Source organism: Gadus macrocephalus, chromosome 18, assembly GCF_031168955.1.
Source record: "Gadus macrocephalus chromosome 18, ASM3116895v1".
Taxonomy (NCBI): domain Eukaryota; kingdom Metazoa; phylum Chordata; class Actinopteri; order Gadiformes; family Gadidae; genus Gadus; species Gadus macrocephalus.
In genome coordinates this window covers 14,534,743-14,554,737 of record NC_082399.1, presented here as the reverse complement: position 1 = coordinate 14,554,737, position 19,995 = coordinate 14,534,743, and the positions used below count along the sequence as shown (strand labels likewise).

At 46.6% G+C, this 19,995-nt stretch overlaps 1 long non-coding RNA gene across 1 annotated transcript in view; it reads right to left on the bottom strand.

Annotated features, from left to right (window-relative positions):
- The window catches only part of LOC132446476 (uncharacterized), a 365,756-nt gene extending 347,959 nt beyond the window's left edge, over window positions 1–17,797 (bottom strand). Inside the window, exon 1 of the long non-coding RNA XR_009522858.1 lies at window positions 17,698–17,797. This is a non-coding gene — a long non-coding RNA (uncharacterized LOC132446476). The remainder of the gene's footprint in view (window positions 1–17,697) is intronic.
- Window positions 17,798–19,995: the final 2,198 nt, after the last annotated feature.

Sequence of the window (19,995 nt, the reverse complement as noted above, 5' to 3'; positions counted from 1 at the left end):
GTATCCTGTCTGGTATGTTGTATTTATGATGGATTTAATGTGTTTTTACCTGGCTGCAATAAACGGTCCCCTTGTGGGTTAATACATTTGACTTGACCTGACTCAGCTTATTTATATAAAGCTAACTTTGAAGCCCTCAAACGAGAAAAAAACACCTAAAACAAACATGGTCACAGCTGCACAAAACAAGTATTATACCAACAAGTATTTATTTTGTTGTCAGTTTATCAATCACTTTCAGGCCATGCTGGGGTAATTCTTGCTCCCAGTTGCTGTAGATGTCATGAGGCATTTTGCAGTGAAATTATGATATTCAATGACTTCTGCTCACCTGTATATCATTGAGTATGAATATTGAGGTTCTTTAATGTGTCTTTTTTTTACTATCATTAAAGGGACACTGTAATATTTTACGTCATTTATTACCTCAAATCAACGTATTCATTCATAAATAAGTCCTCATTGGTGTAAAATTATCTGCCAAAAATCTCACTTATCCTCCTGAGCGAAGAATAATTAAGATGTAGTTACATAGGACGGGTAAGCTCAGAGCCCGACATTCTCTGGTAAGCTTCATGGAGCCTTCCATGTTCTTCCGGTCTATGAACTGCCGAGAGGTACAAAAAGCACTACGTGACGTGGTACAGGAAATGCAAACGCGTTTTCACTCTGAGCCAGCGTGAATGATGACTGAAATAATTCACTATCTTGCTCGAGGAATAATTACTCATACATCATTAGCTTACACTAATGATTCAATGGAGTTTGAAATTTGTTTGAAATAACGAACCTCATCGTCACTCGAATGACTCGATGAGGTAGTATTGGATGTCATGATACAGCTTCTTGGCACATAGGCTACTGCCCACCGTAGTTTTTGAACAAGCGAGCACTATTAGTTTGAATGCAATATACAATTGTACCACTAGATGGGAGTAATTTTTACACATTGTCCCTTAAACACAAACACACGTCTGACGTGCGTCAGAAACCAAACCGCTTGAAGATTGCTTAAAAATAAGGCAATTTAGAGTGGAGGACTGGGAAAGGACCTCTGCCACATCGGACGTTCATTCATTCAGGTGGTCACCCCGCGACAAGATGGCGGCGGCATAGATGCATACGTAATATCTAGCAACAATCGCACGAGAGTACCGTGAAAAACGTGACACTACTGATGATGAGCCTGTTTGTACAGTTGGATTTGCAAACTCAATAATTAAATGACATAAAAGTTTTATTTTGAAAGCTCAACACAGCGACTTGTCACAGGCCCCCTAAATGTTGTTTTGTGCCCCAAACGGAGCCTTCAAAGCAGCGCACATGGTTTGAGGTTAGGAATTCAGGCGGGGAGGGCCTGCCTAGAAGGCTGCTTTGGGGCACATAACACCATCGAGCCACAGGCCTGCCGCCGCCCACAAACCGCTCTTTTCCCAAACAGTTGAACCTATTACAGTAAAATCCTGCCTCCTGATTGTTTCAAAGGTATATGCATCATGAATATTGTTCGCTGGCAACTATACTGTTTAGGGTGTACAAAATATGTACACGGAGAGATACTGAGAAAGAGAGAGGGTGTTTGTGTGTCTGAGAGAGAGAGTTTATATGTAGCGCATGTGTGAAATAAGTGTGTGTACTGTAGGTGAACTCTTTGTCAATAAAAATATGATATATCGAAATATATCTACGTGGAAGAATATACAAACCAAAACATGAGTTTGCTTCCTACGGTATATGCATGTATATGTTGCGCATGTTAACTGTGTTATTGTGTGTGCCTTTGTTTGAAAGAGAACGTGGAAAATGTGCGTACCGCTATAACACCCAAAAAGGATACCAATCAACTATACACTTACTGAAGCCTCTCTATGAAGTTCTTCCGGATCGCGTCTGAGCGTTGCAATCAGTTGACTGGCACAGTCATCAACAGCAACTTCCAAAGAGGCTAGTTTATCATTACAGGCTGGTTCACCTCCATCAACATTTGACTGCAACGGACCACTGCTCCTCTTATAAAACTTATTCTGCAGCACCCTCTGAACATTCAAAGACTCCACAGCCGCATTTGAGCTGGATGGAGTAGCAACAGAAGCAACAGAAGGCCACTCAGATTCAACTACATTATCATCATCACTCAGACTACCCATCTGGTCTTGTACCTCTAGTGGCAAGCCTGCAATTGATAGGGATGTGAACCATCCTGGTCTCACATTCTTCTGAACAGTTGCCAGGAATAGCATACATTCCCGGAAGGGAGGGTCTCTCAGGGGCAAGAAATTCAGTGAGGTCTCGTTGAAATGCCGCAGAACGGCATACTGGTGCTTGCAGGGAGCGCCATCCATTCCTGCAACGAATGTGCACGCTCCAATTTCGAATTTTTTAATTTTTTATAAACCTTTATTTTTCCAGGAATATTCTCATTGAGATTCAAAATCGTGGTATGCAGGGCCTGATGACAGCGAACAGGAGCAACGACTACACCAACGTCCAACATCCCCCACATACCTGCAGCTCACAGATACTTCACCTTTTCTTCATGAATTCTGGTTTGTTTACTATTTCGTGTGATGCATAACTTACCTGCCTGCTACTCTCCTTGAGGGTCGTCTAAAATGTATTTTTATGTCACTTATTTTTGTAGTGTTGACTTTCAATGCATGCTAAAAGTGTAGGACTTTGTGGCACACATACATAGATGCATTGGATGTGTTTTTTATGATTAAACCTATATGTGTGCCTTTTTGGATCTATGGTTGATGATTGCATGACTTACTGTTTTCCTAATGATGCATGAGGTATTTTTGATTATTAATTTAGTGACGATTGTGTGACTACTGATTTAGTGATGATTGTATGACATGGGGATTGTATGTCTACTGCTTCGTTGTTGAGTGAGGCTTGCAGCCTGCTGTGTATTCTGTGTGACCCTACAGTTGTATTGTTGACAGCGGCCTGTATTTCCTATGAGACCCACCAAGGTGAATGCCGTTCCAGAATTAGGGGGGCGCGTTGTGGTTTTGCCTCCAATAGGGAGTTTTTCCATCTCGGTTGGTGGTGTTGATGATTGAGATTTTTTTATTTCCCTTTACATTTTATGCATTTTGTATTGCTTGTATGATGGTCATCTGAGATGACCAAGGAGGGAATTGTGACATAATTCACACATTCAGACCAACAGGCCACATATGCCCTTACCAATTAAAGAGGCTTCTTTCTCATCTTAGGGAGGGATCCTGAGCCTATGGAGGCGTCTAGCTCATACAGGAAGCCAATCCCTCCTCCTCATCGTCATCCGCTTATCCGGGGTCGGGTCGCGGGGGGAGCAGCTCAAGCAGGGGGCCCCAGACTTCCCTTTCCCGGGCCACATTGACCAGCTCTGACGGGGGGATCCCGAGGCGTTCCCAGGCCAGTGTTGAGATATAATCTCTCCACCTAGTCCTGGGTCTTCCCCGAGGTCTCCTCCCCACTGGACGTGCCTGAAACACCTCCCAAGGAAGGCGCCCAGTGGGCATCCTTACCAGATGCCCGAACCACCTCAGCTGACTCCTTTCTAAGTAAAGGAGCAGCGGCTCTAATCCGAGTTCGTCACGGATGGCTGAGCTTCTCACCCTATCCCTAAGGGAGACGCCAGCCACCCTTCTGAGAAAACTCATCTCGGCCGCTTGTACCCGCGATCTCGTCCTTTCGGTCATCACCCAGCCCTCATGACCATAGGTGAGGATAGGAACGAAGATCGACCGGTAGATCGAGAGCTTTGCCTTGCGGCTCAGCTCTCTTTTCGTTACAACGGTGCGGTAAAGCGAACGCAATACCGCCCCCGCTGCTCAGATTCTCCGGCCAATCTCACGCTCCATAGTACCCTCACTCGCGAACAAGACCCCGAGGTACTTGAACTCCTTCACTTGGGCTAAGGACTCATTTCCTACCCAGAGTAAGCAATCCACCGGTTTCCTGCTAAGAGTCATGGCCTCAGATTTAGCGGTGCTGATCCTCATCCCAGCCGATTCACACTCGGCCACCAGCCGATCCAGTGAGTGCTGAGGTCACAGGCCGATGATCCAATGAGGACCACATCATCTGCAAAAAGCAGTGACGAGATCCTCAGACCTCCGAACTGCAACCCCTCCCCACCACGACTACGCCTCGATATCCTGTCCATGTATATCACAAACAGGATTGGTGACAAGGCGCAGCCCTGGCGGAGACCAGCACCCACTGAGAACAAAACTGACTGGCTGCCGAGAACACAAACACAGCTCTCGCTTTGGGAGTACAAAGATTGGATGGCCCTGAGGATAGACCCCCTTACCCCATACTCCCGCAGCACCTCCCACAGTTTCTCCCGGGGGACCCGGTCATACGCCTTCTCCAGATCCACAAAACACATGTAGACCGGATGGGCATACTCCCAGGCCCCCTCCAGGATCCTTGCGAGAGTGAAGAGCTGGTCCGTAGTTCCACGTCCGGGGCGAAAACCGCATTGTTCCTCTTCAATCTGAGGTTCGACGATCGGCCGAACCCTCCTTTCCAGCACCTTGGAGTAGACTTTACCAGGGAGGCTGAGAAGTGTGATACCCCGGTAATTGGCACACACTCTCTGGTCCCCCTTTTTGAACAGGGGAACCACCACCCCGGTTTGCCACTCCTTTGGCACTGTACCCGACTCCCACGCGATGTTGAATAGGCGTGTCAACCATGACAGCCCCTCAACACCCAGAGCCTTTAGCATTTCTGGCTGGATCTCATCAATCCCTGGGGCTTTGCCACTGCGGAGATGTTTGACTACCTCAGTGACCTCCACCAGGGAAATTGACGACGAAACACCATCAACCTCGAGCTCTGCCTCCAACATAGAGGGCGTGTTATTCGGATTCAGGAGTTCCTCAAAGTGTTCCTTCCAACGTCCGACGACCTCCTCAGTTGAGGTCAACAGAGTCCCATCCTTACTGTACACAGCTTGGATGGTTCCCCGTTTCCCCCTCCTGAGGTGCCGGATAGTCTTCCAGAAACACTTTGGTGCCGACCGAAAGTCCTTCTCCATGGCCTCTCCGAACTTCTCCCACACCCGCTGCTTAGCCTCCGACACGGCAGCCGCTGCAGCCCTTCGAGCCTGTCGGTACCCTGCAACCGAGTCAGGAGTCCTCCAGGATATCATATCCCGGAAGGCCTCCTTCTTCAGTCGGACGGCTTCCCTGACCACCGTAGTCCACCACGGTGTCCGAGGGTTACCGCCCCTTGAGGCGCCTAAGACCCTGAGGCCACAGCTAGCCACCGCAGCTTCAGCAATGGAGGCTTTGAACACCGCCCACTCCGGCTCAATGCCCCCAACCTCCACAGGAATGCCAGAAAAGCTCCGCCGGAGGTGTGAGTTGAAGATACCTAGGACGGGGGCCTCCTCCAGACGTTCCCAGTTCACCCGCACTACTCGTTTGGGCTTACCAGGTCTATCCGGAAATTTCCCCCATTCCCTGATCCAACTCACAACCAGATGGTGGTCGGTTGACAGTTCCGCCCCTCTCTTTACCCGAGTGTCCAAAACATGCGGCCTCAGATCAGATGACACGATCACGAAATCGATCATCGATCTTCGGCCTAGGGTACTCTGGTACCAGGTACACTTATGAGCACCCTTATGTTCGAACATGGTGTTTGTTATGGATAATCCATGACTAGCACAGAAGTCCAATAACAAACGACCGCTCGGGTTTAGATCAGGGAGGCCGTTCCTCCCCACCACGCCTCTCCAGGTGTCTCCATCGTTGCCCACGTGGGCGTTGAAGTCTCCCAGCAGAACTACGGAGTCCCCTACTGGAGCCCCATACAGGACTCCATTCAGGGTCTCCAAGAAGGCCGAGTACTCTGAGCTGCTGTTTGGTGCATACGCACAAACAACAGTCAGAGTTTTCCCCCCTACAACCCTTAGGCGCAGGGAGGCGACCCTCTCGTCTACCGGGGTAAACTCCAACACCGCGGCGCTCAGCCGGGGATTTATGAGTATCCCCACACCCGCCCGGCGCCTCACGCCCTTGGCAACTCCGGAGAAGAATAGAGTCCAACCCTTATCCAGGAGTACGGTACCAGAGCTGAGACTGTGCGTGGAGGTAAGCCCCACCAGATCTAACTGATAGCGCTCCACCTCCCTCACAAGCTCCGGTTCCTTTCCCCACAGCGAGGTGACGTTCCACGTCCCCAGAGCCAGCTTCTGCCGCCCGGGTCTGGTCCGTCGAGACCCCTGACCTTCGCTGCCACCCATGTGGCTGCGCACCCAACCCCAACGGGTCTTCCCACAGGTGGTGGGCCCATGGGATGAAGAGAGGGGGGGTGCCACGTAGTTTGTTCGGGCTATGCCCGACCGGGCTCCGTGGCAAACCCGGCCACCAGGCGCTCGCCATCGAGCCCTCCGTCTGGGCCTGGCTCCAGACGGGGGCCCCGGGCTTCCTCCGGGCCGGGTCACATCTCCTCTTTTTTCGTTATTCATTGGAGTTTTATGAACCATTCTTAGTCTGGCCCCTCACCTGAGACCACTCTGCCATGAGAGACCCTACCAGGAGCACAAGGCTCCAGACAACACAGCTCTCAGGTTCACAGGGACACGCAAACCTCTCCACCACGATAAGGTGACGGTTCCAGGGGAAGCCAATCATCATGTGTCAATTCTAGAGATACGAGCGGTCAAGATGGTCGAGAGACCCAGACGCTAAAGGCCACAAAAACAAGTGTAATTCCTGCACATAACCACAAGAGGTCAGCACCAAGCCACAAACCAAGTTGCAATGCCAACACATAGCCGCAAGGGATCAGCACAGAGTACACATACGGGTATCCAGGAGACGGGAGTTCAGTTCCTCTTTCGTGCCGGGCCGAAGGGGAATGGCGCTCATGCCCACCAGCCAACGTTTTATAACATAATCATTCTGTTCTCTGAGTCAGTCAGACTCAGCTCCTCCCTCGTTCGTTCGTTGAGTCGAGTTTCCGGAAGCGGTGAATCGAATCATGGAATGCACGGTTCTCAGACTCAGCTACTCCCTTGTTCTCATTCTCAAACGTCAACATTACAACTTTAACCAAACTCAGCGGGATGGGGCTGTAGTTGATTATTGGATGTTTAACATATAGGCCGCAAGGTGAAGCATGAAAAGTCCTTTAGAAAATGAATCCCGTTCCACTCACTGGCATCTACACAATCTTTAGCTTATAAAAAAGAACGAGTCGTGGTTAGTTACCAAAAAAAAAGTTTGTCGCTGATTTTCCAGTCGATTGTCTATATGGCTTTGTTTTATGCAGAACTAGAGACTTCAGAGCGTAATAAGATTTTTGTCGGGAGCCGTGCCACGGTTCGACATGTGATCATGCTTATCCAATGAGAGGGCTGCTTTTTGTAAACAGAATGGCAATATGGCGGCTCCCGTGTGGTTAGATCCAACGTGAACGATAGAGGAAAACACTCGAACAGTCACCATGCCTTCGTCGAGCACTACGGACGACGAAGATAATGAACCAAAGAGTTATAAAAAACATCATATTCGTCATATTCCTTGGGAACTGTGTCCTATCCATTAGCAAGTGCTGATGGTTTACTTGCCAAAACAAATAAATCAGCTCTCATGGATCTATTAGAGAACAAAGGTGGAGACTGCTTGGTTGACCAAGTTCCAGTGGATGGTGCCATTCTTTTTGATGGTATGGCAGTCATACAGGCCATGCGATCCAGCCCAGGTACATTTGGAGAGCTTGCAGAGACCATCCTTCAGAACACACTGCAACTCGCTTTTCAGCACAAGTGTACACGCATTGACTTTGTCACTGACCAGTATCCACTCATCAGTATCAAAAACCTAGAACGGTCACGTAGAGCTGATGCAGGGTCACAACGCATGCAAATCTTTGGCCCAACTCAGAAGACCCCAACCCAATGGAAAAAGTTTCTCTCGGAAGGAACAAATAAGGAAGCACTTAGGAGGGTGTACAGTCTGTTTGTGTTGTTGAAGACCTGCAGTGTGATCATGAAGAATGTGACACAAGGGTGTTTTTGCATGCACAACATGCTGCACGGGAGCATAAAGCTGTAATTATCAAGAGCTCTGACACTGATGTGGCAGTCATTGCTGTAAGTGTGCAGACAGATTTGCCATGCACTTTATATGTTTTCACAGGGACTGGCAACAGGACACGTATCATTGACATTACCAAGGTGTCATCAGCTCTTGGAACCAGTGTGTGTTCAGCCTTGATCGGAATTCACACATTCTCTGGGTGTGACACCACAAGTGCCTTTTATGGCAAAGGAAAAAGAAAGACATTTTCTGTTGCATGTGAGAAAGATGAGTACCTAAAGGCTTTTTAGGACCTAAAAGTTTAGGTACTAACTTTAACTTGGAGCAGTCAACATTTGCATTTCTTTGCCAGTATGTATGCCACTTATATGATCAGCCAGCTGCTGATAATGTAAATGAAGCTAGGTACAAGGCTTTCTGTATGACATCATCAGCCTTGCCAGAATTATCCATTCCCCCTACCACTGATGCCCTCCATCAGCACTGCAAAAGGGCAAACTACCAGGCTGCAATAATGAGGTCGTCTCAAACAAACTACAAGTGCTCCATCACCTGCTGGATATGGTTGGCAAATAGAGGATGGGAACTTGCACGTCACCTGGATGACTAGAAATCCGGCCCCTGACAGTGTTTTGCATGTGATACACTGTGGCTGCAAAGGTGCCTGTGAGACAGACAGATGTTCCTGTTTTGCTGCAGGATTGTGTTGCACAGACCTATGTCGTTGCCGTAGTTGTGCCAACACAAAATAATCGGAGGAACTGGAAGATAACTGTCCTGACACTGACACTGACAGTGAGGACTGAGTGTCCCTAATCTGTTATTTCTTATTCAGTTTTGTACAGTTTTATATATCATATTTCATGTTTCATAAAGAGTGTTTTTATGGTTCATTTGTGTTGTTTTCATTTGTGGAAGAATGAATGAATGAATGAATGAATGAATGAATGAATGAATGAACAAACAGATGGTCATTGGTATAAGTACAATTACTGCCTTTTATTGATACATGGAGGTTTATTTGTCACATACATAGAAATACTACTGTTTTTTCTGTGCGAGTGTGAAGAAAGAAAGATCAAGAAATATTTTTCATAAATAGCAAGAGGGAGTTTAAAGAGCAGTGTGTGAAAAAAGGTGTAATTGATGTTTTATAGTCATTGTGTGTGTTCAGGATAAGGAATGCTTGAGGAAAGAAGCTCCTCCTCAGTCTCTCTGTTCTGGTCTTGTAGCAGCAGAGACGTTTGCCTGACCTCAGTGTTTTGAAAAGTCCATGGTCAGGATGTTAAGAATCCTTTACAATACCTAAATTATTAAAGTGTTAAATTTTTCTTTAATTAAATAACATTTTTAATTTAATAGCAACGATGACAAGACAGAAAACAGGTAACTTATCAAGGTAATTTTTAACGGCATCGGAGGGGAGTTACGTCATCTCCAATCATCCGGTGGAGTTTCGGCGGTGTTCGGAAGCGTTCGGAGGCGTTCCTTCTACGCATAGCTGTAGACCGTACTACACTGTCAATAAAAAATATTTGAATCGCTTGACAGCACTAGTACTAAGTATTCGGATGCAGCCCTAGGCAGACCCGCAGAGAGACCCGGGCCTAAGCAGCCCATACCTGCTTCACTCCATCCTGCTGCAACTGTTGTTCCAGTTTGAGCCGGTATGTTTCTTTCCCCTCCTTAATCCTGAAGTTCTTTGATTTTATTCCTGTCGCCCTCCCTGAAAGCCTTTTTCTTCTCATTTAGTAAGGCCTTCAGGCTGCTGGTTATCCATGGTGTATAAAGTACTCAAAAGCCATACTTAAGTAAAAGTACAGATACCTTACTGGAAAATTACTTAAGTAAAAGTAAAAGTCACCTTTTAGAATAGTACTTAAGTAAAAGTATTAAAGTATCTGATCTTTACTGTACTTAAGTATCAAAAGTACTTTTCTGATATTAAATGTACTTAAGTACTGAAAGTAAAAGTACAAGTAACCGTTATCGAAACTCCTCCCCATAACTGCCCTCGTCCAATCATGCCTTAGCACTAACTGGCTAGATAGATACCTCGCCAGAGATGGAATAAGAATAAATAATCTTTATAGGTTATTAGCTAGCTTAAAATATATACAAATATTACCCAGCGGTGAAAGAACCTTACTAGTTTAAAATGTTGTGCTGGTGGTATTTATTTTGAGGTCGTGAAGTTTCTAATTTTTTGATTGAGACCTGTATGATTTTGCTTCGATTATTGTTGTTTCCCCTTCGTTGTTGATCTTTTTTGAAAACATCCTTCCACTGCATATTGCAGTCCATTTTGCCATGATCTGGATGCTGTCGCGGAGTTACTCCAAAAAAAAATCACTGACACTGACAGATATCGTAGCCCGACCTATTATCCCGCAAGCGCTGGTACACGTTACTTAATATTGATTTTGGTGTCATCCAGGATCGCAGATTTTCGGAAAACTTAAGTCCCTGCCCAAAAAGGGTATTTAAATGAGCTTTGTAGCAAAAATGGCACATATACAGCGTATTGAAGTGCATAAGATAGTGTTGTAATACTGCGTGTACAAACCAGCCTGATACAAATAGTAGAATTTTGATAGCCCTTGCCCTCGTCCTAGCCATGCATTTGTGTGTTGACAGTCGTAGGAGTTTTGATCGACGTAGCAACAGTAACTAAGCAAGGGGGCTTTGCGAACGTGCGCTGGGACAGCTGATTCGCCAAACAGGCTCGCAGTCTGTGTTCTACCACAGTCCCCGACGTTATTCTCATATCTCTCATGATTCTTTTTTTTTTTTCTAAAGATGAGTTGATTTTGTAACGAGTAACGAAGGTTTCAAGGGAAATGTAGCGGAGTAAAAGTATCCGTTTTCTTCGCAAAATGTAGCGAAGTAAAAGTAAAAGTACAGAGAAATATAAGTAGTAAAGTAAAGTACAAATATCCAAAAAAACTACTTAAGTACAGTAACGAAGTATTTCTACTTCGCTACTATACAACACTTTGTTAGGGAAGCAACGAATTACCCTGGATGGCATGATGTCATCATAACAGAAATTTATGTAATGGGTAATGCATTCTGTTAGGCCGTCGATGTCTTTCCCATAGTCCTCACAGAACACATCCCAATCTGTTGTCTCAAAACAGCACCTCAGGGCTTCATCAGCCTCAGGATGCCAGGCTCTTGATGTTCTGGTGGTGACAGGCAGCCTCTGACCATCTGGGGTGTAGGAGGGAGAGAGATGTAGCATGTCGTGGTCTGATCGACCAAGAGGGGGCAGTGCTGTACATTTGTATGCATTTTTCACATTTGCATACAAGAGATCCAGTGTTTTAACACCTCTAGTTGCACAGTCAATAAACTGTTTAAAGGTGGGCAAAGTCTTAGAGAGACAGACATGGTTGAAATCTCCAGACACAACAATGAACGCCTCTGGGAACTTGGACTGAAGTCTCGCGATAGTGGTTTGTCACACGCGACTTCCGCCTTGGCAGATGGGGGAATGTAAACAACAATGGGATTAGTTATAGGAATATTTAAGTGTAAGAGTTGTTTGAGCCACCGTCCGGTCGCGGCGCTCCGTGGTCCCGGCCGTGGGATTACAAAATCATAACAGACGTGTAGTTGAACGGTCGCGGAGAACTGAAGGAGATTTAATTAAATAATCATATTGAAGAGGCTAAGAGCCGGAATTGTATTAATGGGAATGTCGATAGATTTTATCCATCCCATATAGGCCTAATGTAACGTAAGGAGACAAATTACTGCGGTTTATCTGTTTGTAACCGTGAGGGGACTACTAGCCTACTCCGGTTTTTTGTTTCGTTGGGAGTTATAGTAACCACGAATGTTTGTAATCGTGATGAGACATAATAGTCACGAATCGTGAGGAGAGAGATTACCTACGAATGTTTGTCCTGTGAGGTGAAAACTCACCATATGTATATAATTGTCGCATTTTTTTGAAGAAAGTAGTGTTGTAGCATTAATAATAAGGACTTATCTAATTCACTTCAACTAGCTATAAGCAAGAGGAATCGGGGAGTCCAGGTCAAGTATAGATGGAGAGTTTATTGCCACCCGCAAACGAGAGACAACAAAGCCGAATGCCATTCGGCGAATGGTGTCCTCGAATACACACTACCGAACGAATCCTGGACAGCTCCTTATATCCCCGATTCTTACACAATACAAAGTTGGACTTTCCTCAAATATAGAATTTCCCATCAGGGTCATACTGTGTGGATGTCAGCATTCTCTTATGTCTTCTGAGTCCCAATGTGACCTTAGAACATATATTATCCTTATACAAACAGAGATGATTCACACGTGTGAATGTAAGCATTGTCTTCAGAGAGTACATCAAAATGGGAGTAGACTGGACTCTCTGACTGATGTGCCACATGGCCCATCAGATGTGTTGGGAAAAATAACCTGATGAGCACATCATATGGCAGGCACATTAATATATAGTCGACTCTTGCTCTAAACCCAACAAACACATAACACAAACATGATAATATATAGTCAGGTCAAGGCCGGAGCTGAAGGCCCCATCTCCCAGGCAGGCAGATGGTGGACACTCAGACAATGCACCAGTATCATCTCCAGAACGGGAGAGCCACATTAATTTATCACACAGGAGACACCTCGAAGCTCTCCCCCACTAGAAGGAACACATGCAGATACTAGGGGCCTGAGAGCCACATTAATTTATCACACAGGAGACATTTTGAGAGCTCTGCCCCGTTAGGAGGAACCAAGAGATACACCTGCCCATACCAGGGCCTCAGAGCCACATTAAATTACCACACACGAGACATTTCAGGGGGGCACTCCCCGTTTTAATTTATCACACCGGAGACACGAGGAACTCTCCCTGTTACGAAGCCCTCTCAGGGCCTGGGAGCCAAAACACACCGAACCGCACACACCTCAAACGCACACACCTCATCGAGAGGAGGATACAGCATAAGACTGCATCACACAGGGACTCTTCACCTTCTTCTGAAGCAGACCTTCCACGGAGGCGAAGCTCCAGACGAACCATCAGCGCTGATTAGGGACTTAGACATATTCGATTTCTCACGCTTTATGACTCTGTATAACCGTTGCCACTTTACTTAATAAATCCAAGGTCCTCGTGCCGATAGACTTTATTACCTCTCCGTCTCATTTTATCTGGTCCAGTAGCTAGACTGGACCAGCTAAAGGTGATCAGCTCTTTTCCACCATTAAAGTATATATATGATATGTAGGCCTAATAATAATCATAGTTTAACATAGAATGTAAGGTTAATTTCTACCACAGTAGTCCAATCCTTGGTCGCTTTTTACTCACTTTATTTGTTAAAGTATTTTGGTATGGTAACTATGAAGCAAAAGGGAGGGAATTGTACCTAACACGTGTGTGAGCGACATACTGAAGAGCTACGTCGAGCCCCGGGCTTAGGCCCGGGTCTCTTTGCGGGTCTGCCTAGGTCTCTGAACTAGTGTTGGCTCGTTCGTTCGTGAACCGGTTCGAATGAACAAGTCTTTAGGACGAACGAACCGAACCGGTTCGTTTCTCTCGTTCGTTCGTGAACCATTTGATTCACCGGAAATTCGACCGAACGACCGAACGAGTTTCCGTTAGCACTAACTCCACTGAGTCTGACTGACTCACCTGAGAACCGTGCAATGGCGTTTATTCCATGATGCGATTCACCGCTACCGGAAACTAGGCTGATTCGTGAACGACTCCTCCACCAAGTTTCCGGTGAATCGATTCACTGGAAACTCGACTGAACTGGGAGGAGTCGTTCGCGAATCGTTTGTTCGTTCAGCCTGGTTTCCGGTAGCGGTAAATCGCATCTTGGAATGGACGCCATTGCACGGTTCTCAGCTGAGTCAGTCAGACTCAGTGGAGTTAGTGCTACCGGAAACTCGACTGAACGAACGAACGACTCCTCTTGGCGAACTGATATGGCGACACATTAGTGCCATAATTCACTAACGTGATAAAAGATGCATTCGGGCGTATTATATTATTCCACACGCATAGATATTAACTGCGAGCGCGCAAATGATCTCTGCGCGCGCAAAACAGCCTCTCGCGCGCGCAAATTACCACAGCGCGCGCAAAACAGCCTCTCGCATGCGCAAATTACCTCAGCGCGCGCAAAACCTCTCGCGAAAGATGTTTTTACGCTCTCGCTCAAATTAAATGTTGGCACTATGGGGGAGGGAACCAAGGCAGGGCGGGCTTTCCTATGATTGGCCGTTTCTGAAGCGCGATATTTGATTGACAGCCCTCCTCTCATTCAATTCTGAATTGTACAGTAAATGGCTGAAACGATAGTTACGTATTGTAACTCCAGATTCTATGAGTATAGGCGCAGCCTTTTAAGTGTCGGCCTCATTGTCCTTTAAATAGCTGAAGAAAAGCTGTTTATTGGGAGCAGAACGTCCGCCGGCGCCCGACTATATCTGCGAAATGCGGACGTCGTTGAGGCACGCCGCACGCGGACGTAATTGAGGCCCACGCTGTTGGTGGTCGGGGATTACAAAATGTTCAGTGCTACGGCTCACGCCTAGGGATAACCCAATAGCGATAGCCTTAAAAGGCTGCGCCTATACTCATAGAATCTAGAGTTACAATAAGTAACTATCGTTTCAGCCATTTACTGTACAATTCAGAATTGAATGAGGAGGGCTGAGGAGGGCTGTCAATCAAATATTGCGCATCAGAAACGGCCAATCATAGGAAAGCCCGCCCTGCCTTGGTTCCCTCCCCCATAGTGCCAAAATTAAATTCGAGCGAGAGCGTAAAAACATCTTTTGCAAGAGGTTTTGCGCACGCTGAGGTAATTTGCGCGCGCGAGAGGCTGTTTTGCGCGCGCTGAGGTAATTTGCGCGCGCGAGAGGCTGTTTTGCACGAGCAGAGATCATTTGCGCGCTCGCAGTTAATATCTACGCGTGTGGAATAATATAATACGCCCGAATGCATCTTTTATCACATTAGTGAATTACGGCACTAATGTGTCACCATAAACTGAATCACGCGAACTGGGTCACGGAAACGAATCATTAAATCCACCACTACTCTGAACTCCAATCTCACTGCCGCGCTGGTTAGGGTCAAGTGGGCGTTGCCTAATTCACTAATGTGATAAAAGATGCATTCGGGCGTATTATATAATTCCACACGCGTAGATATTAACTGCGAGCGCGCAAATGATCTCTGCGCGCTCGCAGTTAATATCTACGTGTGTGGAATTATATAATACGCCCGAATGCATCTTTTATCACATTAGTGAATTATGGCACTAATGTGTCGCCATAAACTGAATCACGCGAACTGGGTCACGGAAACGAATCATTAAATCCACCACTACTCTGAACTCCAATCTCACTGCCGCGCTGGTTAGGGTCAAGTGGGCGTTGCCTATCTGAAGTAGGAGTGGCCAGTGTGATGTAATGTCTCCGCCCTCCTCACCTGTCTAAAGGTGCTGCCATCTGTGGCTGGAGTATTTATGGCAGCTTATGTGTTCGATCCTGCTTCCTAGTGGCTATGTGAGGGTAATGCAGCTTGTGTGTTCGATCCTGCTTCCTAGTGGCTATGTGGGGGCAGCTTATGTGCCTAAAATACGTAACAATCGCTGTTATGCAAATACTCTCCACGCGTTTCCTGGATCCATTTTGCAATGGGACTCTCTAAATCGCTTTCACTTTCACTATTGATCGATTCACACTGGATTTCTCCTGCAAAGGAGACAGAGCGGTTGAAAAAAGCTTACCTCAGCACATACCGAATGAAAAGTTTAGCTGGGCAGTCCAACTTCTTACCATTTTGGACATGAAAACGTTTTTTTGTGTATGCATGCTCTGGTGAACGGTTCTCCTAGGCAAGATAAATAATGAGAGACGTGTAAATTTTTGTGTGTGTGCAAGACAAGTCAGGTGTAGATTTTGCATAGGCCTGCACCTATTAGACATCCATTAAAACTGAAGACATTGCAGCAAAAAATGATTAAATCCACAAAATGTTATGTAATTCTGTTTTTCATGTAATTTGAACAGTTGACCTGTGCCTGTCTGGACCCTCGAATCAGAGAAACTTTGGTCGGTGTACCTTGTAGACTTACAATTGAACACCGCTGATCTAAAATAACAGGGGTGTGTGAGTGTGTGTTACTTTAGATCAGGGGTGTTCAATTATAAGTCTACAGGACCCACAGACCAACGTTTCTCTGATTTGAGGGTCCAGACAGGAGGGTTGGTTTACTATACTGTTTACCAATGTACCTTTTCTTTTTTCTGTCGAGCTTTGCCATGCTGGCAAGCAAGGACCATTCTTTTCTTTACACATAGAGGGGTGTCTTCATTGAAATCCTCCACCTGCCATAGATGCCTCTCTTTGGTGCCATCTTTTATGTGTTCAGACCTGCAGTAGGATAATATGAAAGGGGCTTTTAGAATCACCCAAACTTCATTAGGCTACATTATTATTTATTAGAATGAATATTTACTTATTTGTTCTTCTCAATGTTAATGGAATTAAAAAAAACATAAACACAACACAAACCATCCATCAAATGCCTTTTCCTTCATACATCACACTCTGGTCTTACACCTACCATTTGACAAACGATGTCAGTGTGGCCCTTGAGTGGACCTCCAGCAGACTCTCCATTCTTTTTGAGTCTGGACAAATCCAGAAATGTATCCATTGCTTATATTTATTATTTTAAAATACGACGGTACCCAGGGTGGATCTATAAGATGTTCGAGAAAAATAGTAAAGATTAATGTTAATGTAATGATCTGGACAATTTCACCATTGACAGTGTTGACTTTTTGAAGTCACTTTGCCCTTTTCCCGCCAAAAGTGTTTGCTTGGTATGGCATTATCTGGTATGGCTATAGTCTAATGTTAGCTTAGTTTGTGTTGTTTCGTTATGTTAATCGCTAGTAATAGTAAGTCATTTGTAGAAATATAGCCTATCATCACAGACTGTAGGAATGTCACCCACCCTCCATCGCGAACGACACTGACGCTCGTAATCCTGTAGTGCAAGGGAGTTCGTGCACAGATCCCTGAGACAAACGGTCACGCTCACACATGCACACCCATAGCGAGTGACGTAGGACGTAAAGTCCCGCCCCGGGCGAAGTAGCACCGTTTTAGTAATCGGTAATTACCACTGGTAATAAGAAGGTAAATACAGAGGAATTACAGCTGAAGTACTAAATAAAACCTCCACTATTACCCATCAACTCAACTAAGTACAGTGTAGTTGTAACTATTTTAGGTTGGTAATAACTCTATTGTGTACTTCCTAGGAAATTAGGCAACAATTCTTAGAAACACCTAGTAATTCAAGTTACAATTGTAGTTATCTAAGGTTTATGTTGGTAACAACCCAAATTGAATGATGTACCATCTAGAAATGAGCATAGTACTTTCCAATAAATTACCTTTTCTTAAGTTATTATTCATAGCTACATAGCCCATTTAGAAAGGGTTTATTCAATTTACCTTAGAAACTATGGAATTACTTACCTGGTAACAACATCTGCAGGAACAGTTTTCCTCTAGTGTCATGGTACATCTTCTTAAATACTGGGTACGAAGCCGTTTGTTTCCATGGTATTACCAGGTTCTTACCATATCATTTATAATAGATACATTCCATTGTCCATGCAGTCAACACAAACTTGTACCATGTACGTTCTGCGACGTTACCAATTAAAACACGACAATTTTTTATTTTTTGGTCTTTATATGCCCTGGATTACACATATGTTGTTTGTGGATTCAAATGATAATTTTTCATGCAAAGAAAACTAAAGAATTTCAAAAAGAAGTTTGATAATTCCTCTCTGTAAAGTGAATTTACAGTTTTCCTTCTAGAGAAGATTTTGATAAAGCCTAAAAAAGATTGACAAAGAAGATACAGAAATACTTGATAACCTCTCCTGGAACCGTCACCTTATCGTGGTGGAGAGGTTTGCGTGTCCCTGTGAACCTGAGGGCTGTGTTGTCTGGAGCCTTGTGCTCCTGGTAGGGTCTCTCATGGCAGAGTGGTCTCAGGCGAGGGGCCAGACTAAGAATGGTTCAAAAATCCTCAATGAATAACGGAAATAGAGGAGATGTGACCCGGCCCGGAGGAAGCCCGGGGCCCCCGTCTGGAGCTAGGCCCAGACGGAGGGCTCGATGGCGAGCGCCTGGTGGCCGGGTTTGCCACGGAGCCCGGTCGGGCAAAGCCCGAACAAACTACGTGGCACCACCCCTCTCTTCATCTCATGGGCCCACCACCTGTGGGAAGACCCGTTGGGGTCGGGTGCGCAGCCACATGGGTGGCAGCGAAGGTCAGGGGTCTCGACGGACCAGACCCAGGCGGCAGAAGCTGGCTCTGGGGACGTGGAACGTCACCTCGCTGTGGGGAAAGGAACCGGAGCTTGTGAGGGAGGTGGAGCGCTATCAGTTAGATCTGGTGGGGCTTACCTCCACGCACAGTCTCAGCTCTGGTACCGTACTCCTGGATAAGGGTTGGACTCTATTCTTCTCCGGAGTTGCCAAGGGCGTGAGGCGCCGGGCGGGTGTGGGGATACTCATAAATCCCCGGCTGAGCGCCGCGGTGTTGGAGTTTACCCCGGTAGACGAGAGGGTCGCCTCCCTGCGCCTAAGGGTTGTAGGGGGGAAAACTCTGACTGTTGTTTGTGCGTATGCACCAAACAGCAGCTCAGAGTACTCGGCCTTCTTGGAGACCCTGAATGGAGTCCTGTATGGGGCTCCAGTAGGGGACTCCGTAGTTCTGCTGGGTGACTTCAACGCCCACGTGGGCAACGATGGAGACACCTGGAGAGGCGTGGTGGGGAGGAACGGCCTCCCTGATCAAAACCCGAGCGGTCGTTTGTTATTGGACTTCTGTGCTAGTCATGGATTATCCATAACAAACACCATGTTCGAACATAAGGGTGCTCATAAGTGTACCTGGTACCAGAGTACCCTAGGCCGAAGATCAATGATCGATTTTGTGATCGTGTCATCTGATCTGAGGCCGCATGTTTTGGACACTCGGGTAAAGAGAGGGGCGGAACTGTCAACCGACCACCATCTGGTTGTGAGTTGGATCAGGGAATGGGGGAAATTTCCGGATAGACCTGGTAAGCCCAAACGCGTAGTGCGGGTGAACTGGGAACGTCTGGAGGAGGCCCCCGTCCTAGGTATCTTCAACTCACACCTCCGGCGGAGTTTTTCTAGCATTCCTGTGGAGGTTGGGGGCATTGAGCCGGAGTGGGCGGTGTTCAAAGCCTCCATTGCTGAAGCTGCGGTGGCTAGCTGTGGCCTCAGGGTCTTAGGCTCCTCAAGGGGCGGTAACCCTCGGACACCGTGGTGGACACCGGTGGTCAGGGAAGCCGTCCGATTGAAGAAGGAGGCCTTCCGGGATATGATATCCTGGAGGACTCCTGACTCGGTTGCAGGGTACCGACAGGCCCGAAGGGCTGCAGCTGCTGCCGTGTCGGAGGCTAAGCAGCGGGTGTGGGAGAAGTTCGGAGAGGCCATGGAGAAGGACTTTCGGTCGGCACCAAAGTGTTTCTGGAAGACTATCCGGCACCTCAGGAGGGGGAAACGGGGAACCGTCCAAGCTGTGTACAGTAAGGATGGGACTCTGTTGACCTCAACTGAGGAGGTCGTCGGACGTTGGAAGGAACACTTTGAGGAACTCCTGAATCCGAATAACACGCCCTCTATGTTGGAGGCAGAGCTCGAGGTTGATGGTGTTTCGTCGTCAATTTCCCTGGTGGAGGTCACTGAGGTAGTCAAACATCTCCGCAGTGGCAAAGCCCCAGGGATTGATGAGATCCAGCCAGAAATGCTAAAGGCTCTGGGTGTTGAGGGGCTGTCATGGTTGACACGCCTATTCAACATCGCGTGGGAGTCGGGTACAGTGCCAAAGGA